The sequence below is a fragment of the Phocoena phocoena genome, chromosome 17 (assembly GCF_963924675.1).
Source record: "Phocoena phocoena chromosome 17, mPhoPho1.1, whole genome shotgun sequence".
Classification (NCBI taxonomy): Eukaryota; Metazoa; Chordata; class Mammalia; order Artiodactyla; family Phocoenidae; genus Phocoena; species Phocoena phocoena.
Genome location: NC_089235.1, coordinates 17,377,257 through 17,403,497, shown reverse-complemented (window position 1 = coordinate 17,403,497; position 26,241 = coordinate 17,377,257). Strand labels below are relative to the sequence as shown.

Here is a 26,241-nt window from a genome sequence, read left to right as displayed (position 1 = left end):
ACAAGGGAAGAAATGTTGTTACTAGCAAAATATTCCAGTTGTTGGCCTCCCCTCTCCCCACTGAAGTGGGAATACTATCTTTCAGGATTTAAAAAAATGGTTGCATTGCATAGTGCTCTGTAACTGCACCCAGCTATCTCATATCATCTGTAGTTTTAGAACCAAGAAAAGTGATTTATGAAGCATAAAGGAATTCCTGAGTTTTTTCAAGTGATAACAGTGCTTAAACTATCTCCAGATATTATCACTATCTCACATTCCCATGGGTCAGCTATTACTTTCATTTTACAGATAAGAGAACTGAGGTTCAGAGGTTAGAAGGTATTTTAGTTCAGGTTCCTGAGAGGCAGAGCCTGAGATGGGGATCCTTGTTCACTGATATACTGGAAGAGCGCTGTCAGGAGAAGGGGAGTGAGGAAAGCAGGGTGTAGCAAGGGAAAAAAGCTACTTGAGAACTTGGTATCAGCGGGCAACCAGCTGCAGCCCTGACCCCGCAGGGAGCTCTGGAGTATGTTGCATCATAGAACTGGTCCCACCTTAAGGAAGGGAGGTGGCCTTTTCTACCCTGTGCAGGCTGCTCTAGTGGAGATGAGGCAGGATGTGTAACTCTTGGGCAAGGCAGCTCCTCTTGGCCTTTTGTGAACAGGGGGCAGCTCTGCTCTGCTAGCAGCCAACACTCAGAGCAGTTGAGCATGGGTGTACTGACCCAGTAAAGGGGCTTTTGTTGAGGAATAAACAGTGTCTATTATAAGCGGGTTGCCTGAGATAACACAGATAATAAGTATCAACTCTGCTATGTTGGATCCAAACCTACTGATTCCAAATTTAGGGCTCATTTCAATAGAATTGAATAGAAACCAATGATTTCACTTTACAAAAGAAAAAAAAAAAAAGCTTATTGCTATATGCAGAGGTGGTGGATGTATTAACCGCATGCTGGTACAAACACTCTCCAAGTAGTCAGTCAGTGTTTTGATGCTACTGACTACATTGTGTTAATGAGAAAGCAATTAAATCATAGACTTATTTTCTGAATTTTATGTATGTGAAACCCAGAAGTAAATGATCCCTATTAACCTAAAAAGTGACCTGATAACAACAAAAGTCTTGACTTTATAAATTACAAATGACCAAACTTCTAAAACCATGCGTGACTCAATAATTTGTTAATACTTGCTCACTGTTGTTGGGAATTCATTTATAGAATACTTTTCCATAGAGAAATAAGACTGAGAAATTAACCATCAAATTCTATTGGAGCATCTCCGCTATCCCGTGCTGAGAATGTTTACGCTGAACCTATTCAGTGGTAGATTTTCCACTGTAGAAAATGGCTATTGAAAAAAAATATATGGCTATTGTTTTTGCATCCCACATAAATATTCAATAATACGTTTGGCTATAAATCTAAGATTAATGTAATGGAACTGTAGGGTCTGCAATATTTCAACTGTAGTTTGTATCACAGCAGCATGAGTGTAAACAAAGCAAGAAATATAATGGAACATGTAATATTCTGACAAATAATATAAACCTCTTTTTTGATTAGTAGAAAAGTAGTAGAAATGGTCACGAAAAGCATGGTGTGATAATGGAAAGAGGATTATATTTGTTCTAAAAGTCATATCTTGGAAGAAAATCTCCTTCAAGAGTATTTTAAAAAATGTTTGCTTAAGTTAAATCTGTAAGAACTGTCAGCCTTTTTAATTAGTGTAAATCGGTTAATATTTTTGAGTGCCATTCTAGGGAACCTGAACAGAAACATAAGAGATGGTTCCTTCATTCAGTTATTTTGTTTGTTTGTTTTTTTAAAGATTTTTTTTGATGTGGACCATTTTTTTTTAAGTCTATTGAATTTGTTACAATATTGCTTCTGTTTTATGTTTCGCTTTTTTGGCTGCAAGGCACGTGGGATCTTAGCTCGCCGACAAGGAATCGAACCCGCACCCCCTGCATTGGAAGGCGAAGTCTTAACCACTGGACCGCTAGGGAAGTCCCTTTCATTCCAGAAAGAAACTTGTAGGATTTTAAGATGCATGGTAAGCATTAAGCTTTGCTGACAGAATTGATACTTTTTCTCATGGTTTTCCTGACAAGATTCCAACAATGAAGAGATTCTGAGAAAGTAAAAATCATCTGGAATAAATTTCATATTAACTTACATTGTCTAAAGCAGTACTGTCCCACTGAAATATAATGTGAGCCACAGGCATAATTTGAAAATTTGTAGTAGTCACGTTAAAAATATTAAAAAGATACAGGGGAAATCAATTTCAATAATATATTTTATTTAACCCAGTATTTCTAAAATATTATCATTTAAACATGTAATCAACATAAAATTTATTAAAGAGATATTTAAAATTCTCTTTTTTTCACTAAATCTTCAAAATCTGGTGTGTATTTTACACTTACAGTACATCTCAGTGTGAACGAGCCACATTTCAAGTGGTCAATATCCATGCAGGTAGAGAAAGTTCCCTCACGTGGAACCATCTGACATTTCAGAGCTGTGGAACCTTAGTACAAAGATGCTCTGTGGGAGCCCTGGGGGGAGCAGACTTTCTGCTCTGGAAGGGTTCGTGCCCTTTACTAGAAAGTGATGGAAGTTCAGTTGAGAGGTACACCAAGTTTAGTTTTTAGAGGAAAGATCTAGCTCTGGTATCCGTGTCCAATTCTTTACAGAGATTTAAGGTTGTTTCAAATTCTCCAACATCAAAATTCATTTGAACCTCAAATTATAAGAATAATGCAAAGTGAATGTGAAAATGTAATAAAGTGCTAAATAGTAGAGTGGGGACACTATAATTTATTGTCCTGTCACTAAATTTTCCAGATGGTACATCTTATCTATCTTAACTAGACTCCACTGTAACCCCGTCATGCCCAGGTCTCAGGGTTAAGCACACAGGAGGAGGTCCCTAAGTACAAGAAGATGTAATGCAGTAATGCTGAGAATGTCCTATGTTTAGATGTTAGTAGAAATGAGGAGAGGTGGAATTTTCTGTAGTTCACTTTTGGAGATGTTCTACCTCATTCCATAGAAAGGATCTGTATGTTCATGTGTTTCATAGGCTTTGCTGCGTTAGTTTTAGCTTCTGGTAAGATAAGTTTGGTGATCATCAACTTTTTACGGGATGTACTTTAGCATCTGTGTCTGAGAGTCATGGGTTTGGTACTGCCAGTCACAGTGGAGACTTATTCATTGTAGACATATGCTGGAGAATGATGAGAGGAGCTGTGTGGGACACAGAATTAGACACTGCCACAAATCCACACTGCTAGATTCCCAATCAAATGACTGTACAAGATCAAATGACTGTAAAAGAAGGAAACTTTAAGATTGATACTCATACAGAAGTCCCGCTTTATATTTTAATTACACACACACACACACACACACACACACACACACACACACACACTATAAGAAGTGATTTGAATAATTAGCCTCTCCCAATTCATGCCATGTGTTAACTTTCTGCATCTCATTCACACAGGGTTATAAAGCCATTCCATTAAAATTTCTCCTCTGGCACTCACACATTAACTGGAGTTTGAGATTTATAGGATTGTGTGGAGACTACTGTATACCATAAAAGTCTCCATCAAATAATTTCTTTTCCATAAAGCAGAATCTGAGTTTTGCCCCAGAACTTACTCAGCTGGCTCCTCTGGGTAAACAGCAATTTTTGCAATTTATTAAATCTAAATGGCAAAAACAATCTTAATATGCACAGCAAAATTAGGTAGATACACAACCATATCTGAAAAATTGCTAGCATCGTATTTAACATTTACTTAACAAACGTTTGGTGTCTACTAGGTGTCACAACGGTACTAGATGCTGGGACACAGAGACAGACTATGTATGGTCCCTGTCCTCAGGATTCTGTTTGACGAAGTGCTGGATATTGAACACAACTAGAAATCGCTGTACCTCGGTGATTTGATTTGATTTTGGACGCACAGAATTCTTGGATGTTAGGCTGCAGATGTCAAGTCTCAGGTTTCTTTTCTTCTTTAAAAGCATATTTTTTAAATTGAAGTATACTTGATTTACAGTGTTGTGTTAGTTTCAGGTGCACAGCCACGTGATTCAGTTATATATATACATATATATGTTCTTTTCCAGATTCTTTTCCATTATAGGTTATTATAAGATATTGAGTAGAGTTCCCCGTGCTGTACAGTAGGACCTTGTTGTTTATCGATTTTATATACAGTAGTGTATATCTGTTAATCCCCAATTCCTAATTTGTCCCTACTCCCCTTTCCCTTTTGGTAACCGTAAGTTTGTTTTCTATGTCTGTGAGTCTATTTCTGTTTTGTCAATAAGTTCATTTCTATCATTTCTTTAGATTCCACATATAAGTGATATCATATGATACTTGTCTTTCTCTGTCTGATTTACTTCACTTAGTATGATAATCTCTAGGTCCATCCATGTTGCTGCAAATGGCATTATTTCATTCTTTTTTATGGCTGAGTAATATTCCAGTGTGTGTGTGTGTGTGTGTGTGTGTGTGTGTGTGTGTGTGTATCACCTTCTTCTTTATCCATTCATCTGTTGATGGACATTTAGCATTTAGGTTGTTTCCATGTCTTGGCTACTGTAAATAGTGCTGCTATGAACATAAGGATGCATGTATCTTTTTGAATTATATTAGTTTTGCTGGGATATATGCCCAGGAGTGGGATTGCTGTATTATGCGGCAACTCTATTTTTAGTTTGTTAAGGAACCTCCATACTGTTTTCCATAATGGCTGCACCAATTTACATTTCCACCAACAGCGTAGGAGGGTCCCCTTTCTCCATATCCTCTCCAGCCTTTATTATTTGTCGCAAAGTCTCAGTTTTTGGAAGACTGCCCCCCACGCCTCACGTTGCACGGTGGTGGTGACAGAAAGACAAAGATGTCTTGTGCTATTGAAGAACTATTGAAAAATGGATAATAGTAGAGCTCCTGTTTTTAAAAAGTATTTTTGGGTAGCTCTTCTCCAAAGCAATAAAGAGATTTAACTTTCTCACTCGAAATGTCTAAAAAAATTTTCAATGCAGAGGGGATTTTAAAAAGTAAGCAGAATGCTGGTTTACATAATCTATTTTAAATGATGATTGACACACTAAGTAAGAGAGCTTGTATTCAGGAAAAATGGATTTTATAGTCATATAATATTCATGCTTAGAATTATAAAGAAGGTTAACAGAATTAATCCCAATGAAACCGAAAGGAATTGTGATTAACATATTGTAAAGTAAAGAATTATGAGACTGGTGAGGGAAAATTCTCTTTTTTGAGGCTAAGAAGAAGAAGAATTCACAATTATCTGGGCCCTAAAATAAATAATGTGTGCGCATGTGTGTGTGTCATGGATGTACATTAAATAATACCAAAGATGATGAAAATACTGAAAAGTAAAAAAAGGACATTAGGCCTAAAAATAAGAAAGGTGCAATGATTTTATAATTTTAGGTTCTTAATCTCAAATTTTTTGGATATTTCGGTGAAAACATTTTCAGCCCTTGGAGGGTAGAAATGGGGTTCTTTTTCAATACCGTAGGCTCAGCATTTAACACAGTGGCCAACTCTTCATAAGTTTTCAACAAATAATTGTTGAATGAATAGGTAGATGAATCAACTAACAAATGATCTGAATAACAAACTTTTAGAGAAAGTAAATGAAAGTAGCATCATTTAGACTGATTTTGTGTAATGTCTTGCTTTGTTTTAGGCGCTTTACATAGTAAATCACATATCAGTCGTTTAAGGCAATGCTACTCGAAGTATGGTCCATGGACCCGTGCCCATCTGCAAATTGTCACTAATCTGTGACAAGATAAGTATAGTACAGAAATTGAGAGTGAGCATTTAGAATTTTTTTTACAGCAATTTGACACTGCCAAAACAGTCAAGAACATGATCTTTATCCTAATTTATTTTTAATTAATTATTTTTACAAAAGTATTGGTCCGTAACAAATTGGAAACTACAAAGAAAGGAGAGAAGAAAAATATCAGAAACTGGTCCTTCAGCAGGGAGTTTGAAAAGCACTGCTCTGAAGTATGTACTGTAATCCCCACTTGACTGATAAGGAAACGGAGGTTGATAAATCAAGTAGCCAGTAAGGGCTGGGATTGTCAGAGCCAAAAGCTCCAATCCCTTTTGTATTTGGAAAACAGATAAATCTCCTAGTTAAGGGCTTGAGTGTATGACCAGTTTTTATTGATAAAACGTCCCCAGCAGCAGCAGCATTTAGGATTCATGCCAGATACAGTGTAATGCAGGAAGAAACACACACGTGAAATAAATGGAAAGGGGGATGCTTTAAGCAATGGGGCAGTCCTGCCTCGTGATACATGATAAGAATGAGTGTTAAGGGAGAGGGAATCTAATTTACTTTCCACAGGGACCTCTGTTCTACCCTAGCTCTCCTGCTGAAGTAAATATCAGTGAAGGTCAGTCTATTTATAGTGAGTTGGAGAATTGAGAGGACTGGCTGGGCTTCATGGGGAAAACATTCATCCACTGATGCCCTCAACCAACTATTTGTCTGGAATATCCAAGGCTACTGTGGCAAACATGTTGTCTGTTGTTTTGTGCTTTGCCCTATTTGGACGATCACTTTTATTTTGCATTTTCTTCAGTTTGAGCATAGGGAAATCCTAGTGACTTCTGAGAAAACCAGGGACTCCTAGGTTGGTAGCATCAATGATTCTATCAAATGAAATCAAAATTTCATATTTTACATATTTAAAGTGATCTCCCACCCTTCATTGGTTGTATAAATGCAAAAAGAAATACAGAATCTTGATGCAAGAATACTGAGTTTATGAACATGTTAATATATATCTAAGAAACTAAACAGTTAAAATAGCAATCAAGGGCTGGAAACTGTAAAGCAACTTGTTTGCAGAAGCACCGCACAATCCTAGCCATGAGGCTGAAAGATGCCTGCAAGGTTGGCATCCTGGGAGGTCCCATGTTCAAGTGGAGGCTGAAAGGCCACTTGGGGCCAATACTGTAAAGGGCGCAGGGCGGGAGGCGGGGTGGGGGGTGGGAGGAGGCATGGGGAGTGCGTGGCCATTGCAAGAGAACATTGAAGGTTGCTTCTAACTCCAATCTCTTCCTGAGATAGCTGATTTTCATGTTGTTTCTGGAGTGGAATTCTAATCCAGATCAGGAAAACATTTCAAATTTTAATGCTGGAGCCATTCCAAACTCAGCTCGAGGATCACTTCTTACCTTTCCTAGCTTTCTCTGGGCAAAGTAATATGAACATTTTATTAAATAGCACCTGTAGGAATTATTGGACATTTTGGGGGTATGTTTTTGCCTTTTCCTTATTAGGTTATAATTTCCTCAAAGGCATAGATGGTGTCTTATTCACTTTTCTAGAGTAATGCCTCACAAATTACATAGCAAGGCACACAGTTGGTGTTCAAAAGATGTTTGTTGAATGGAGGTGGAATCTGAGATTTTCTAAAAAACAGGAGAGACAAGTCTTGTAAACCTGTTTTCTGCCATTTAGATGACATTAAATCATTTAATTTAAAAAATAAAATGACTATGTATAAATATGGAAAATATTTAGTATAAATCTAGAGAAGATAGAATAAAAATATTATGTAAATCATGATTCACCTAGGAAATATATAAGTAATAAGAAGAGTACGTGGAATTATGCAAAATGGAAAATAATTGTATGTGGATGATGAGCATCTTATTGTAAAAGGTCATTTTTTTACTATTATTATCTAGATAATATTGTTTTATACATATAAATATATAGCATATACAGAATAATTTTCATATAGTTTTATATATAAAATTACATCTATAAATATATAAATTATAGTTATATATTTATATTACATTGTTTTATATAGTACATAATATAATAGATTATACATAAATATGTTGTTTTATATATGCGAAAACAGATAAATATATGTAAAAAATATTTTGTTTTAATTTGTTGTCTTGAATAGTTTATAATGTTAGGTTACTTTTTTAATAAAAAGTTTTAAAAATTTAGGATAATGCTGAAAATAAGTTTGATTACTTAGAAAAATTTTTTAAAAATCACAATCTTTTAGAGCTAATGCCAAGAAGCAAAAAAAAAATAAAGTCTGGGGGAGAATTGTCTTGTTTATTCAACATCCCAAATTCGTGTTGGCTTCAAAAATTTGGAACTTTCGTATGAATCAAGGATTTTCTTCTTTGACTAAAATCTTAGAAAAATGATGAAATTATGAAAAATTATGTATGAAATTTTATTCATTTTATATACTATTATCCACTTTACTGTCTACGTAGACTTATAATATATATTACAATTTAGATCCAGAAATTTTAAGGTGAAATTACCATACCATAAAATAGCAATAATACCTACAACATTTACTCTGAAGTAATTAGTTAATACTCATTAACTTGTATTAACTCATATGCTGAAAGAGTATATTTCCTCAAGATAACATTAATACCATAAAACCTACTTAATATAATCTAAAGAGGGAAAATCTAAATCAAAACCCATAAATAATTCTAAAGAAATATAGCTGTGTTGTTTAAATGTCAATCCAGACCCAGACTTTGCTAATAAAACATCTTATAGTCTTGGTTGGTTCTTGGTACATTACTTCTTTCATAAATACATTGAAAAAAAAAAAAAAGTTTTGAACTTAGCAGAGCAAATGTTTTCAAGTGCCTGAAAGTATTTGTTTTTCAAGGTCTATAACATTTCCCCTTACTGTGGGATTGCTATGGGATTAACTGCTATGGGATTAGTAGATCTTGCTATGCTCTTAAGTAGCTCAACAACATTTTATTAACTAGCTAGCGAGATAATACATTTTAAACTGTAAAGTCTTTCATTGTCTAAAAATCATGGTTTTTCAGTCAATGAGCAGAGGAACAAGAACCCCTAGTGGAAGGAGGTACCTCTGGGGGGGCTAGTTGCCAAGAAGCACCAGGTAACATAAAGGATATGGCTGCTCTGAGAAAGACCCGTACACCTCAGGAGGCTCTTCTGATGGTGAGGAAAGGGCAGCTATAGGGTGGTGTTCTCGAGAGCTGCAGCCCGGAGGCCACTTAACAGTGAAGATCTCTCTGGTTCCAAGAGTACCATGTATGTATGATTCTAAATACATCGAACGGATAAAGCTGGGCTCAAACTCCTTTTCATAGGGTTAAAAGCCACCATGCTCCACCTTGCCTACGGTGGATATTTTATTGAGGTCCACCTTGAATATGAAGTACAGAGGGAGAGAGTAGTTGATAATGTTTTGGGCAGTGAAAGTAGAAAAAGGTGATAAACAGGCAACAGAGTAGCTTTCAGGTTCCTTGGCATAGGGTAGCTATTTGTGAAAAGGACACCCTAGCTTGTAAAATTTCTAGCAAGCAATGAAAATTCCCAGAAGAAAGAGTTAACTTAGGTTGACACTACCACTTGCGACAAGCATCTTCTGTCTGCTGCAGGGCCACGGTAACAGGTGTGCCATCGCTCTTGCAAAATACCTCCATTTTTGAATTTTTTTCCTAAGAAACATCCAGCTTTTTCACTGTCATTGTTATTTCACTTATTATAAGTGAAAATGGGCTTGTTCTAAAATGAATTTACTTTGTAAACTGTAGCCAGTTTTTTTTTTTAAAAAAGCAAAATTATAATTGCAATGTGACAATTTCGAATAATATCTCTATGGCGAATTTTTCTGAACACTAGTTTCTGTTACCTCTTTCACAGGCACTTGGCAAATTCAAGAGGAGACAAACAATGGCAGGAGAATGGAAGTGGAATAGATCTGGTGTTGACGTTTTAACTTAAAATCTAGAGTATTCTTTGAGCAGAATATCGTGATTGAGAATTTTGCTGCTATACTCCAAATTAATAAAGGATATTAAATATGAATTGTTATGAAGAGCCAAAGAAAAAGGCAGCCAGCCCAAGGCTGACGTACCCTGGGAAAGCCAAACACGGATCCTTGTACACGGAGCTCTGTTTATGTTTATAGTTTGCATACTGTCTTTGGAATACAGTAACTAGATTGCTGAAGGAGTAAATGAGTGTGTGAATAAAGGAATATTTTCTAGAAATGAATTTGCGAAGGTCAGGGCAGGGGGTAGTTCTTCATTGATTTATCCGGTTTGGCTGACTATACCAACCTCCTTCATCTGATACTTGTGAAATTTCTACTCGGGCCATGTGTGATTTGTGCTTCCCAGTTGTGATCTGTACTTTCTAGCTTGCTCACACCGCCAGGGCCCTTGGAAGTCACACATCTGGGAACTCTTTGCATGGAAAACTTCAGAACAAGTGCAGGTGTTTATTTTGAAGTACTCTAAGTACCGTCAAGTCTAGTTCTCATAACTCTCAATGCCAACCGTCAAAGACAGAGGCTATTAGTTTATAGGTTATCCTGCCAGAGTTGTAGTAAAGAAAACATGATTCTCAGAACTCTCTACCGTGGGCACCATTCATCTTTCTTTCAGCATCTTGGAGTTTATGCCTCGCCTTTTACCATCGTTTTTTTTCTATTGTTTTCTCCTTCCTGACAAGGCAAAGCTACCACAACCCATGAAACCATACCTGGGTTTAGTTTAATCTTGAGGATGGTGAGGTATACTATTTCTTCCTAGAATAAAGTATCTTATTTCTAAGTTAAAACATTTGAAAACCCCATTACACTCGGCATTAATGTGAAGTCTTAGTAGCGTGTTTATAATCTGAAATATTTTGAACAAAGTGGCTTTGGTTAGCATTTGCTTGGTTAGCCTCTGCCCTGCACGCATGCTTCATTCACTTAATCTTTCTCCCCAGTAACGCAGGACCTCTGAGTTACTCCTCAAATGTACAATTGTTCTTGGAACATGAGGGATGAGCCTCATAGAGGAACAGTCACTTGAAGACTAGCACGACCCGCTCTGTCCTGCCAATTTTCTATTCAGCACTTGCAGGAATCCATTGCTCTGTTTGCAGGGCTCAGTGCAGAGTGACAGAAACAAGAAGGTGATGCTATATATATTTCCGACTCCCTAAATTATATTCAAAGATGGTGATTAATTTTTTTCTACAATAGTCGTAGTAATTATTTCCCTGGAATATCCCTGGGGGCACCTCACCTCATTGCTTTTATCGTAAGGCCTGACTAGGTTGGGTGCATCCTTCATATCCACCCGTATTCTGGATACCCAGCTCACTCTACTCTTCCTGGCCAAAGAGTGGACTGAAGATGCCTCAGGAAAGTCACAGCTCCTGGGAAGACTGCTCCAGGACTGGCTTGGAGTTCATGTCTGAGAACTTCCAGCAAAAGGAATTTTGGTTTGATTCCACTCCACGTCAATGTCTTCAAATTATGCTGTGACTTCTCATCCGTTGATAATGAGCCCTTCAGAAAAGTGTCTCCCAGGAGGTCAAGTCGAGGCTGGTCCTCAGCTCTCTTTAGGTCTCATCCAAATACGTGCCCTATCTACTTCATCACATGCTGTTTTCTCCTATGAACTGCTTCTCTTTCCAGTAGCGATGTTTTTCCAAACATTTCTCCAATCAAAATTCTAGAGCCATCTCATAGTACGTAATCTGCAGGATGGGATGTCTCTTCTCCCAGTATTTCCTTATCATTATCATGAGATATTTTTGCCACTTAGAGATGCAAAGTTTAAAATTTAACATACATGATTCTGGACAGGTTAAAAGATGTCTCACACAGATACATAGATAGATAATTAGAAATAACTAGTTTATATAGAAAATTGAATGACTCACAAAGCCACAAACATGTCTTCTCAGTTAAGTATTACTTAAAAAACCCAGTGCATGCACCCCAATGTTCATAGCAGCATTATTTACAATTGCCAAGATATGGAAGCAACCTAAGTGTCCATAAACAGATGAATGGATAAAGAAGATGTGGTATATACATACAATGGAATACTACTCAGCCATAAAAAAGATTGAAATTTTGCCATTTGCAGCAACATGAATGGACTTGGAGGGCATTCTACTAAGTGAAGTAAGCAGAGAAAGATAAATACTGTACGATATCACTTATATGTTGAATCTAAAAAATACAACAAACTAGTGAATATAATAAATAAGAAGCAGACCCACAGATATAGAGAACAAAATAGTGGTTACCAGAGGGGACAGGGAAAGGGGGAGGAGAAATATAGGGGTAGAGAAGTAAGAGGTACAAACTATTAGGTATAAAATAAGCTACAAGGATATATTGTACAACATGAGGAATATAGCCAATTTTTACAATAACTATAAATGGAGTATATAGCCTTTAAAAATTGTGAATCATTCTATTGTACACCTGTAACTTATATAATATTGTACAGCAACTATACTTCAATTAAAGAAAAAGAATACCACCCTCCCCCCCCCAAAAGAACCCCTAAAACGCAACAACAACAAATAACCCAGTGGGGAGAAAAATGCTTTTGTGTAAAAAAAGTATCTGATCTCTATGAAGTGTATTCTTGAGACCCCTTGGGCAAAACCACATGTGATGATGTGACAGAATGCAAGGTCCAAGGGAAAGTCTAAGAAAAGATACAAACTTCAGGGGCAGGGGAAGAGGCGGTGGGTCCCTTTGCTGTCTACACAATCTTTCACTGCCTTTATTTTAACTCAGTTCATTGATTCTCCTCCCGACTGCACAGTTCCTTAACGTCCTCCCCAGAGGGTTTCATCTGAGCTCCACTTCAACAAGCCACTCCCAAGTCCCCTTTTCGTTTAGAATAGCTCCTCTGCCAAAGTTCACACTCTTTCTCTGCAACCACAACACTTCCAACCTTCCACATTTCTGTTGGACAGCTCCCTGCCTTCAACAATATTTTTAAATTAATGATAAATTTCCCTCATCTCCCACCCCCAGGCTGGTCCATCAGCCTCCCTTTAGCTTTATTTTTCTCCTCAGTTCTGAGCCCTACAATCAAACATGTTAGTAACTGAGAATTCCTCACCCCCTAGACCTTCTGCTATCTCCCACCCTAAATAGCTTCTACCATTTGCTTCTCCTGTTTCAGCTTTCATAGAGCTGAGGGATACAGGTCGAAGACAGAAACTGTTCTAATCTGCCCCACGAAGGGGTGACACAATCTATTTCTCTGCAGCTGGACCCTCACTACTTCCCTTTATCCATCCTTTGTTGACAGCATGTCACATGCCCCACAGTAGCTGTCTAAAACTTATGAAACTTTCATAACTTCTCCATCTCACCTACCCCTCCTCCCACCTCCAAACCATCCAGGTAGATCTTCACATTTGTCCTCATCTCTTCCTTCCCCCCAAAGAAAACCGTATTCTGATCAAAGTTCCTGCAGCTTTCCACCTGTCTTCTTTAATCTTTTACCATAATGTACCTGTTCTTTTTTTTTTTTGGCCGTGCTGTGAGGCGTGTGGGATCTTAGTTCCCTGACCAGGGATTGAACCTGGGCCCTCGGCAGTGACAGTGCAGAGTCCGAACCACTGGACCGCCAGGGAATTCCCTTAATATACCTATACTTTTCTTGCTCTCTCTTATTCTAGTTAGAAACAATCTCTTCTCCTTTCTAAAACCAACAATTCCTTCAATGCTCTTGGTTCTAGTTCTTCCAACTCCTTCTAGAACTTTACCATTAAGTATTTATCTTTTAAGATAATCAATATTTCTCCTTCTACTAACTTCTCCTCTACCTGCTTTAGGGAAACAATTCTCCAAGGGTCTCTGGAGTTTCTCCACGTCGATAAGCAGAAGCATGATTCCCCTTGTTCTGGCCCATTTCCCCAAAGACGCTTGGATAGCAAATAGCCTTGGAAGATAGATAGTATGTCCTTTCAAAGCAAAGGTAAGTTTGCTTACCGTTCATTATTAAAGAGTTTGGATCCTTAAACCTAGGGTTCATCTCCTGTAATGCAATCCAGGTGTCACCTGGCCTTCTCTGTGCCACTCTGAAAGAACTGGGCCTAGGGGAACAAGTACAAGAAAACGCCGATGCCTTGGCTCCTGCAACTGTTGTGAGTGATAAAGTCCTTTTTGACTCCTGGTGAGTATACAGCTCACGCTGTGGGGATGTGAGGGCAAGACCATACAACAGTGGCTCGTAACCCGAGGACCTGGCTTGCCATGTACCTCAGTCAGCGTGACTACTAAGGGGCTATGGAGCATATTCCCAATACGATGAGTTATTAAAGCGGAAGACTGAGCGTCTTTTTAAAATTGATGCTGACTTTGTGGCATTGATATATAAGGAGAGCAAAACAGAAACTGCTTGAAATTCAAACCTAAATGGCTCAAGATTTGAGCTAAAGCTTGGGTAAGCCTAGGGATCTTACTTGAAGTTGCAGAATCTCTCAATCTCCACCCCTTTCCAAATGAAGATTAGACTCTCAGGCCCTGAGTCTCATTGCCTTCACTCAAATTTTCATTGCTCTCCTTCACCCAGCATCACAAAGACATTAAAGATGTTGCCTTGGTGAGATTAAAATGGTGTCTGAAGCATGAGCTGGGGGACCAGGTGCTGATTCTCAGCTGTGCTGTGACCCATGGGAGGACAGAGGCATGTGTGCCTACCTGCCAACGGGCCAGATGCTTGCCCGAGTACATAGGACTGAAAAGCAATTCATAACCCATGAAGGATAATAAGTAGATACTAAAATGCAAAGTTACTATGCACCTGGATTTAGGAGAATAAATGAAACATGGAAGAAGATACACCTGGAATGGGTGGAATGGATAGTAACGAGAATTTAAATAGTTCTTACGTGAGCAAGGCGTTGGCTGGCTTGTTCTATTTAGTCGATAATGTCCCAGGGACCCTTTTATTCCACAGTGAATTTGCACTAGGATGGGTTTTGAATGGCCCTACATAGTTCTCTTTGGATAAGTGCATCTTGATGAACACCTGTGGGTGGGCATACTTCCACACATGGGGATAACCTATGTTTTTGGTTACCTTCTGACCAGGAAAATGAGGACCCCTGCCCTTCCTCCTTCCCTTCTTTTTTGGCAAATAGCTATGAAGACATTTTTCAGCTCTAAGAATTTCTACTGTTACAGCAACATGAGGGGGAGTACGTCATATGAAGGCAAGAAGACGACAATGAAGTGGGTGTGTTACACTAAAAGCAGAAGAACTAGTGAAGAGCAGAAGAGATACAATCTTGAAGAACACTGGATATTCTCAGTTGACAAGCAGTAGCAATTTCTGGTGACCATCTATGGAATAAATAGTTTTTGTTGTTGTTTTTGGCAACAGGTTTTTTTTTCCATCTCTCTTTCTTTTCCTACTACCCTTTTTTTTTTTCTTTTTTTTTTTGCGGTATGCGGGTCTCTCACTGTTGTGGCCTCTCCCGTTGCGGAGCACAGGCTCTGGACGCGCAGGCTCCGCGGCATGTGGGATCTTCCTGGACCGGGGCACGAACCCGTGTCCCCTGCATCGGCAGGTGGACTCTCAACCACTGCGCCACCAGGGAAGCCCTCCTACTACCCTTTTATCCCTACAAAGAATAAGAATTCCTGACACGATTTTTCACTTTTTGTCTCTCAGAATTTATATAAGGATGTACACCTACATCAAAGGTTACAAAGGCCAGTCACATAAAAAGAATCATTTGGACATTTAAATTTCAAACAGATACATTATTTTTATTTTCTTTATTTTAAATCAGCAAAGCTTGGGAAAAGGTTTACAAAGCCAAAGAGAACAATATATTAAAAGCTAATATTGGAACTGTACATGGTAGAAAGAATGTGCGATTTAGAAGCACTGAACCTGGGTTGTAGCTCTGACCCATCACTTAGTACTAACGTGACCTGAGGCAAGTCACCTCATTTCCCTAATTCTTACTTTCACCATCTGTGAAGTGGTAAAAACAAGATCTTCCTTACAGAGTTGTGGTGAGAATTTAGGAGAAAACATTTTTCACAAATTTCTTTGAAGAACTGTGCAAATAGTAATTCACTCTCATTATTATTCATTCGGTATATCCTTTACACAGAGGCTGTTTTAGCACTGCAGCGCGGAACACAACCCTGGCAATGTTAGTAGATTTCTATTTATTTTGAAGATTTCAACTGGGCCCAGTCTATCCACCGTTTACTAATGAAGTCGTTTCTGTAGTCTAGGCTGGTTTTCCAAAGTAATGTGGAGAGCTGGATAATTACTGAATTTGGTTAAATATTAACGTATTTGGTGAGCATCTCCATGTACATAAATAATGTAAGACTGTCTTCGTAATAATAATTCAGGCCTCCAACATATTTAAAATGTGGGGAATACTTCTGGGCAGTATTATCCAAAATAAATGACTGACTTGACTCTTCACTTTTCAACAGACGCAATTTAGTCTTTGGGGGCAGATATGCAGAACTTTTCCTGGGCACAGCCATGACGAAGCAAATAAAATCACAATGAATCATGGGAGGCCTGGAGGGGCCTCAGAGGCTACAGTCAGACAGAAAATTGTAACATCAACCTGGAGATAATGAATGTGTGCACGTACGGCCTCCATGCATTTATGTTTAATAATATTATAGTGATATGAAAAGGCAGAAATAAGAAACATAAGGGATATTTTCAAACTATCTAAAATGTTAAGCTTTCTCTCAGTGCTAGAAAAGAAAAGGCACCAGCATTATTGCTAGTTTATGTTTTACTTTGGGACTTTGGCTTAAGTAGTACTAGGGACTTTCTAGGTTTAAAGTATTAAAGAACGGGTGAATAAAGCATCCTCATCCTTAGAGGATTTGGAAAATTTATGATCTTAGCTTGGCTTGGAAACTATAGAATAGAATATATTTTTAGCATAATAAATCTTTTCAATCCGTCCAAAAAATAGATCCATAGAAAGAGCAAACAGATGGAAGCCCATGTGCTGTTTTGTAACATGTCCAGGGTTTTAAGATTGGATAAACACTGAAACCCTGCAGGCGCAAATCTGTCCTTTCTCAAACGAAATCCTGAGATGGGGAGACCTGCTCTAATCAACTATGCACGTTAGAAAAAAATCCAGGAACTCTTTCCAACTTCTCTGCTTGGGCCATGTGATAAATGGCCTCCAAGCATGGACATTAATCCATTTCTTACTGATGAAAATATGCATAAGTACTTCTAGGATACTTATTACTGTAACAACCCAAGCACTCAGGATATTAGACCAAATAGAAAACTGCACTGAAATACTGTAAAAACTAGGTTATTTTCCCACATGTTCACATCGCGTTATTTAACAAGACACTACAATAATTTAAGGTTGTGAATGCGACTTGATTATATTTTTTCAACCATCAGTACTTGAGCTGAGTCCACATGAGAAAATTGGTTAGAAATGAACTTGTGTTTTTTGACCTTGTTCTCCCCTCACATATGTCATACTACTCCTCATGTCCACCTTTTTCTTTTTCTATGTGGTTGCAATTAAAACGATATTTTGTTGAAGAAAGAATAATATTCATTGGAATTTGAACGCACAGAACATAAAGTGAACTTTCCTAGGGAAGAAATGAGGCCTTTCCGAGACTCGTACCTCCAGCATTTGGAACCATAACCTATTTATAAATGTCAAGGAGGCATTCACAAATGTTTGCTGAATGATTAAGTGAATGAATAAGAAGTTGGCGGTTAGGATCTCTTTACAACTCTTGGGTGCTGGTGTAGCAACTGAGAGAGGTGTTTTTCTCATTTGTCCTTAATTTACTCATTTCTTTTAAGGTCATGGCTAAGGAAATGTTTGGTTAGAATTTTTCATCATGGCCGAGTATATAGGTTTAAACAATCTTTACGCTGTATTTTCAAGGGTAGATCTGGTTTCCTGAAGTAAAACAAAAATCCGGAACTTCCCTGATGGTCCAGTGGTTAAGACTCTGCGCTTCCAATGCAGGGGACGCGGGTTCCGTTCCTGGTCAGGAAACTAAGATCCCACATGGCACATGGTACAGCCCAAACCAAACCCCGGGCCCCACGAATCCAACAGCTATCGGCACTTGTTTAAATGTGGCTAGTTACTATTGGGATAATAATTTATTCATTTAATCACTGCACACATTTATATGCCAGACGCAAGGGCTTCAAGGAATGAACATGTCACAGCCCTTCCACTGAGCAGCTCAGAGAGAGTGGAGATGATGTTCGGAGTGACACGTACATGGACAGCTACAAGTGTAGAGTTCCGTGATGGGGGAAACGCTGGGTACCGTGAAAAAAATGCCACTCAGCCTGGGTTAAGTGTGAGAAGCAGGAAGGCTTGGAAGAGTCTTGAAGGGTACAATCACTACATGTTCAGGGCAGGAATGGCCATCTGAGAAGGCACGGAGGAGATACGTAGTGCAATGTGGCTGGCGTAGAGGACTTACTTCTGGAAAAGAGGGCGGGGCTGAGACAGGGTGAGAAATGGGATGAGATGAGGCCAGACAGGCAAGCAGAGGTTAGAGCCAGAGATGAGCTTCAGGGGAAAAGCCAACTATAACTCTGCAACATCTGAGAGGTTCACTTTCTGCATTAGTAAGGAAGTAATAATAACTCAGTGGGAAGGTAAACATTCCAAGTGTAACCTAGCTGAAAGTGACTTGAATTCACTAGAAAAAAAAAAGAACTGAGATTGCTAATGTTATTAGGTCAGCTCACACATTGATTATTTAATGGATTAAGTATGGAAAAAAATCTCATGTCCAGTTGACTTCCCAAGATACATCCAAGTCACTTTTCTCCTCTTCCTTCTCCTGAGCAAAGGATGCAAACTAAATTTACCAACAGCCAGCTTCCCTTACCTTCACCTATCATAAGAAGGTCAGGGCCTCCCTGGTGGCGCAGTGGTTGAGAGTCCGCCTGCCGATGCAGGGGACGCGGGTTCGTGCCCCGGTTCGGGAAGATCCCACGTGCCGCGGAGCGGCTGGGCCCGTGAGCCATGGCAGCTGAGCCTGCGCGACCGGAGCCTGTGCTCCGCAATGGGAGAGGCCACAACAGTGAGAGGCCCGCGTACGGCAAAAAAAAAAAAAAAAAAGTCAATCTTTCCCTGTTAAGTCAGATGCTATATTCCAAAACCAAACTGATTCTTGAATTATCTGATGTTACAGATATTCGAGCCAGTTTCCTTTCACAACAGTGGCAACCCATAGGTGACCATAATAGCAAAGAAATATTTAACGCCGTTTGATCCTTTCTTTGCAACATTCAAATATAAAACAAATACAGCAGAGAAGGAAAAAGCAAAAGTAACATAAAGATTCCACGTAGCTATTACTGTTGCATACATTTAGCTATCGTAAACGACACAGAAATTGTATAAAGGGAATAGGCAGCAACATATGTGGAAGTTATAGCTGAGAGCACTCTGGCTTTTAATTTAGTGTTCAAAATTACTGACTAGTCAGATAAGGAAACTGATTCCTTTCAAAACATGGGTTTTTTTCCTGCAATATCATTTCTCAACAGGGAAGAAAACTTTGAACCATTTATTTCACCCCCCACCCCAATTAAGTCTTCTATATCCTTTAAAAAGAAAAATCTCTAAAGACAGAGAGATTTACCATCCTTGGTAACCTAGATACACATTCTCAGGATATATCTAAAATAATCCCTCATGCTACAATTTAAACTTATTTCCTTTTATTCTTTCCTCGGTGAAGTAAGGGAACCGCTGTCTGCAACCCTTGTCATATGTTTGAAAACTATTCTTATCACCCCTCAGTCTTCTCTTCTATAAGTGGAATACTCCTCTTGCCTTTCCTTACTGTTCACAGATATCAAAAATTTTACTCCGTTTTTACTTTTGTTAGGGTGGGAAACTCCAATGTGTGGACCTTCTGCTCTAGTTGGATTTGAGCTACATGGAATCCAACTGGGGAAGAGTCGATAATTTGCAGTTTCTACTTCTGCTATTCCTATCATACAGCTGTTAGAATCAGACTCTTCCTGACTCAGCTTTGACTGAAGTACCAGCGTGATAAATACTGGATACAAAGTAAGTGTAAGAAAAATTTGCATATGAGATTTCTAGAGAAAAATCTGTGATGCTAAGACCCACAGCAAATCAGAACCTTGAAAAGGGAGTTAGATACATTACACCATATACAAAAATTACCTCAAAGTAGATCAAGACCTAAAACTATAAAACCAATAGAAGAAAACATAGGGGAAAAGCTTTGTGACATTGGATGAATTCTTGGATATGACACCAAAAGCTTTGGCAACAGAAAAAAATAGATCAGTTGTACTACCTCAAAATTAAAAACTTTTGTGTATCAAAGGACACCACCAACAGAGTGAAAAGACAGTCCATGGAATGGGAGAAAATATTTTCAAATCATATATCAGATAAGGGATTGATATCCTGAATATATAAAGAACCTCTACAATTCAACAACAACAACAGAAACCTGATTAAAAATGGGTAGAGGATTTGAATAGACATTCCTACAAAAAAGATGTACAAATGGTCCATGCACACGAAAACCTCACTAGTCATTAAGGAAATGCAAATCAAAACCACAATGAGGGCTTCCCTGGTTGCGCAGTGGTTGAGAGTCCACCTGCCGATGCTAGGGGACGTGGGTTCGTACCCTGGTCCGGGAAGATACCACATGCCGCGGAGCGGCTGGGCCCGTGAGCCATGGCTGCTGAGCCTGCGCGTCCGGAGCCTGTGCTCCGCAACGGGAGAGGCTACAACAGTGAGAGGCCCGTGTACCACACACACACACACACACACAAAACCACAATGAGATACCGCTTTACACTCATGATGGTTGCTATTATAAAAAAACAAAAACAAAACCAGAAAATAACAAGTGTTGGGGAGATTGTGGAGAAATTGAAATGCTGTCCATTGTTGGTGGGAATGTGAAATGATGCGGCCACGGTGGAAAATGGTATGGTGATTCCTTAAAAAATTACAAATAGAATTACCATATGATCCAGCAATTACACTTCTGAGTGCACACCCAAGGAAGTGAAAGCAGGGACTTAGACATTTGTACCCTCATGTTCATAGAAGCATTATTCACAATAGCCAAGAGATGGGAGCAACCCAAAAGTCTACTGATGGATGAATGGGTAAAGAAAATGTGAAATGGAATACTATTCAGCTTTAAAAAAAGGAAATTTGGACACATGCTACAATATGGATAAACCTTGAAGATATTTTGCTAAGTGAAATAAGTCAGTCACAAAAGGACAACTATCGTAGGACTGCGTTCACATGAGGTTCCTAGCATAGTTAAATTCAAAGAGACAGGAAGCAGACGGTGGCTGCCAGGGACTGTGCGGAGGTGGGAATGGGGAGTCAGTGTTTAGCAGGTACAGAGTTTGAGTCGGGGAAGATGAAAAGTTCTGGAGATGGATGGCAGTGATGCTTGCACAGCAATGTGAATATACGTAAGGCCATAAACCTGTACACCTAAAAATAGTTAAAATGGCAAATTTCATATTATGTATATCTTACGAGAATGAAAAAAAAGAAAAGAAAAGAAATCAGAGTGTAGAAGAGAGAGAAAGGGGGCTGTGGGCAGGCCCTTTAGATTCAGGCTTGCCCTGGGTCCCCACCCACTCCCCCCATCCCGGGAGCTGCAGTCTCTTACACTGCCAGTCTAGTGGGGGGTGGGCAGCTGTGGGACATGCCACAACCGGGACACCATGAACCAGCATATCCAGAGAAGACTCACTGCTTTGGTCTCAGGACCATAAAACTGCTGCTTTAAGATGAGTACTTGCAGAGTTTGGGGGACAAGGGACATGAGTGAGCCTGTGGTCCAAGCAGGAGAGAGGGCTGCTGGATTTTCTTAGATATCACCCACCAGTCCTGTCTCAGGGGCAGGAGGACCCCAGCAGCGACGGTCTTCAGGCACAACACAGGGTGATGGCCGAGCCCAGGGAGGGACCAGCGGGCTGGGGTGGGAGGGCCAGGGAATAGGGCAGGAGAATCCAGCAGGGGTCCTCCAGAGAGTCATGGACACAGAGGTGCGAGAGAGTCAGCTTTTAAACATCTGCCAGGCCAGGAAGCATGGAGCCGGCTTTCAGGGGTGCTAGTTCAAGTAAGAACTGCCTTATTCCCTTGTCTCTCTCCTTGACCGGTGGCGAGTGGACACAGGAAAGTGGCGGGGGGGCAAGGTGACTCAAAGCAAGCTAAGCCCAGAGAGCAGATTCAAGCAACTTCTGAGTGTCAACTAGTACCTTAGACCCTACTCTCTCATGTCTCAATTAAGACAGCCACATGAAGTGGCTACCTCTGAGTGAGCAGAAAAATTATGGGGTCTGTGGAGAAGAGGAATATTACTTACAATGCTTAGAGTTCAAAGGGACAGCAGGAGACAAAAATATAGCTGCCTTTTGATCATCAACCACTGCCAAGATGGGGGCTCCTGCACAGTCCTTGAAGGACCCATGCAGGCTTCTTGGAAACCCCCCTAGAGGGGAAAGTGAAGCCAGTGGTCTCCAGGGCAGCATCTGGGTTGAGGTCTGGTCTCATGTGTGTGTTCTCTGTGTCACCTGTGAACATTTACTTAATTTCTTTGAGGCTCGATTTCTTACTTGGTGAAATGGAACTAATTATAGTATCTGCCACCTTGATGGTTTTTAGAATTAAGTGAGACAATGAAAGTAAGTGCTGAATAAATGTGAGCTATAAGGATTATTATGGGTAGAAAAAAAATCGCAGGTGTCGGCCTTTAGAGAATTTAGATTCCAGCAAAGATTATCATGAAACTTTTATCTGCAAACCTGGAAACTGGCATTTGACAGGGACTTGGAAGCAGAGGACGTATGATAGGGATCAAAGTCCCAAGTCCATTTAACTCAGATCAGCCTTGACTGGGGCCCTGCCACGAGCAAGTCCTTTGCTGGGCCCATCTGGGGGATGGTGTCTGTGCACAGACTTCAGGAGCCGTGGAGAACCTGCTTCTCTTTGGCTGGATTTGCTTCATAAAGCCTTTTTCCATGGCAACAGGGAAGCACTTGGAAAGTACTGCAGCTGACACTGAAAAATATCACCTCTCCCAAGGTACTTGAAATTGCACAGCATGACTCATGGTGGCTTTCTCTTTCAGGCTATCTGCTGGATCATAAATGTTGAGCAAACAGAGGGTATTAGAGAGGTTCCTAAGTTACAGAGATGCCTTATGAGGGAGAGAGCAGGTTCATGAAAGCGGAGATGAAGGATTTGCAAAATGACTGGCTTCGGATATGAGGGAGTGCTTGGGAAGTGAACAAATATCCCGCACCTGCTTTTAAAATTTTTACTTAATATTGGAGTATAGTTGATTTACAATACTGTGTTAGTTTCAGGTGTACAGCAGTGATTTAGTCATACATATACATATATTTATTCTTTTTTGGACTCTTTTTCCATATAGGTTATTACAGGGTATTGAGCAGAGTTCCCTATGCTATACAGTAGGTCCTTATTGATTATCTATTTTATATATAGTAGTGTGTATATGTTAATCCCAACCTCCCCACCTGCATTTTTTTGGGAGCCAGGTACTGGTCTAGGCTCTGGGAGATCCGTGGTGGACTAGATGGATAGGGTACCATACTCCAGTGAGCTGGTGAGGGACACAGTGGGAGACAGACCATTCCACATAAATAAATATCCCACAGCTTTGGGTGATGTGTTGGTAGCATTTAAACTGAGCTGTGAATGACATGAAGGATCTAGGTCTTGGGAGGATCCTGGCAAAGACCATCCCAGTCACACAGAAGAGCTAGAGGTCAGAGAACGAAGAAGGTGTCTGAATCCCGAGGACCACATACGAAGCTTGGATTTTATTCTAAGTTTGATAGAAAATCATTCAAGAGTTTCAAACATTGAAGTGACATAACCTGATTTATAGTCACTCAAAAAAGATCACTGTGGCTGCTACTGAAGATTGAACTGGGTAGAAGGTAGAGGGTAGGGTAGTAAGAGAGATTGAATTGTCCAAATGATAAATGGTGGTGCTTGGACTAGGATGGTAGAGGTGGAGGGAAGTAAGCAAGACATCTGACCGCACTTGCTTCTTTCCAAGCAAGGTAAGAACGCCTCACACAACACTTAAGGATACTGCCGATAGCACAGAATCTGAAGATACTGCCTCAGACTTGTTCTCTACTCTTTCACCTCTGTGGCTTGTCTTTGCAACTAGATTGTCACATCATTCAATACACAGATACCACGCACTTGGCATGTGTGTGGCACTGGGCCTTCCCACCAAGGAACTTACCAGCAAAGAGGGAACATAAGACAAATGCACAACTAACCAGCAAACAATACAGCATATGACAAGTGCCGGCAAGGCAAAAGTATCAGTCTTGTTAACTGAGAAAGGGCAGCAGCTACAGGTACACACTGCTATTCCCTGAAGAATGGCCCTTTACAGTGACCTACAAGTCACCAGACAGTTTCAAGGAGGGTGGTGACATGATCAGATTAGCAAATAGATTGGAGAGGGGCAAAAATGGTGTTGGCAGACTGGCGGTAGCCTAGGATGAGATGTTGGTGGGGGGGAGTGGGACGAAGATGCAGGAAAGGGGGTGAGTGTGAGATATATTTAGGTGGTGAAAACCACCTTAGTCACTGGACTTGGCAATTGATTGGACAGGGGGAGGGGCTAAGGAAGAAGCAAGAGGAAAGGATGACTGCGTGGTTTCCTTTCTCTCTCTCTCTCTTTCTCTCTCTCTCTCTCTCTCTCTCTCTCTCTCTCTCGCTTTTTCTTCCTTTCACTTTTGTTGTAAAGAAGGATCAATGACTGCTTATAGAAGGTGAATTTAATGGGACTACATTTTATTAATCGTTGTCTAGTTTTCCCAATTCCGTACACTGTGGGGCTCAGGGTGTGTGTGTGTGTGTTAACTGAGGAATCAGTTTAGTGGAGTGTAGAAACTTCCTTGGGATGAGATCATTAGCTTCAAATTCTTTAATAAATTCTGGTATTTCACTTTCGTGTAAAACGTCAACAGCTGTATTACATAGTTGCTATTATCTACAGTAGAAACTGAGGTTCAGAGCAGCTTAGTGTCATCCAAGGTCATCTGGCTATAAGGGGTTGGAGCTAGGATTTGAACTTAGGTCTTTGCATCTGAATTTGCTGTCTCCCCACCCCCTCCCAGTGTTGTACAGGTCTTCTTCAGTCCTGTGTTAGAATACGAACAGAGTAATAACAGGACTAGTCGTTAGTCATATTAATAATAACTACTACACATTTATTTAATACTTTTTAAGAACAGATCAGGAGGCTTCACAGGCAAACGCAACAATCCTGACAACATCCCTCATGAGTACATAGGGGCCAGGATGATGGTTCTTGGTACCAGATGAGAATGTGAATAGGAGGGTTCAGTGAATATTCATGGTTAAAGGCAAGTCATAATAGGACAAAGCCACTAACTTCTTTGTTTTGTCTGTTAAGAGAATATTGTCTTTGAGAAATGAAATTTGAGGAAGAAAATATAATCCTGATTCAGTGGGTAGGGGTATTTAAATCTCTAAGAAAAGAATGCTAGAACATGCTAAGGAATACTATAATAAAACCTTAGTAGATGACACTTCTTTTCAAGGATATTAGAAAAAAATATATTTGGCTTGTATGAAAAGGATGAATAAGAATAGAAACATGCCCTGGACTTTGTAGCAAGAGCGTCTCAAAGGAAGGAGATCGTGTTGAGAAGAAACTAGCAAAACCAATGAACTTTAGCAAAATAGGATGGTTCTGTCTGAATAAGTCAGAATGAGTGAAATGGAAGATTATTATAAACTGATCTGATAGAGGGAATCAAAAGTGGGTAATAAATTTAGAGAGGATAAGCTGAACAGTTTAGAAAACTTCAAGAGGTAAAGAAAATAGTATTATTTTAATTCAAGGGGGCAGAATTAGAGGTATAAATAATTAGAAATTCACTACGATGCTATTTCACAAAGTAAGAGAACCGAAAAGTTCAAACTACCACAGAGCAAAAAAAGTCATAGTTCAGCTATAGGCAAGCATTTCTAGATGCAATTTTGCAACAGAGAGACAGATAAAGGCAATGTAACTATGTGAAAATTATGCCTTTTTTTGAAGTCTGGAATTGAAAATCCCACCTTGAACATGTTTGAGGAGCCTACCCTGGAAATCCCATATATTTAGAGAAATTCATTGTGCAAATTAGTTGGAAAGGAGTTCATGGAATAAATATACTTCTTAGGGAAACGGAAGAGTTGATTTGTGAAGCTGTTTATTCAAAAGATATCATTTACTTATGACAAAAATTATTTGTAATAAAAAGAGAGATATGATCCAGTATT

At 39.5% G+C, this 26,241-nt stretch overlaps 1 protein-coding gene and 1 non-coding gene across 2 annotated transcripts in view; both read right to left on the bottom strand.

Moving 5' to 3' along the window:
* The window catches only part of KCNB2 (potassium voltage-gated channel subfamily B member 2), a 390,753-nt gene that overhangs the window by 79,968 nt on the left and 284,544 nt on the right, over window positions 1-26,241 (bottom strand). The gene's annotated exons all lie outside the window — the stretch shown is intronic.
* TRNAD-GUC (transfer RNA aspartic acid (anticodon GUC)) lies at window positions 13,422-13,494 on the bottom strand. Its single transcript has one exon. It is a non-coding gene; the product is annotated as a tRNA-Asp (tRNA).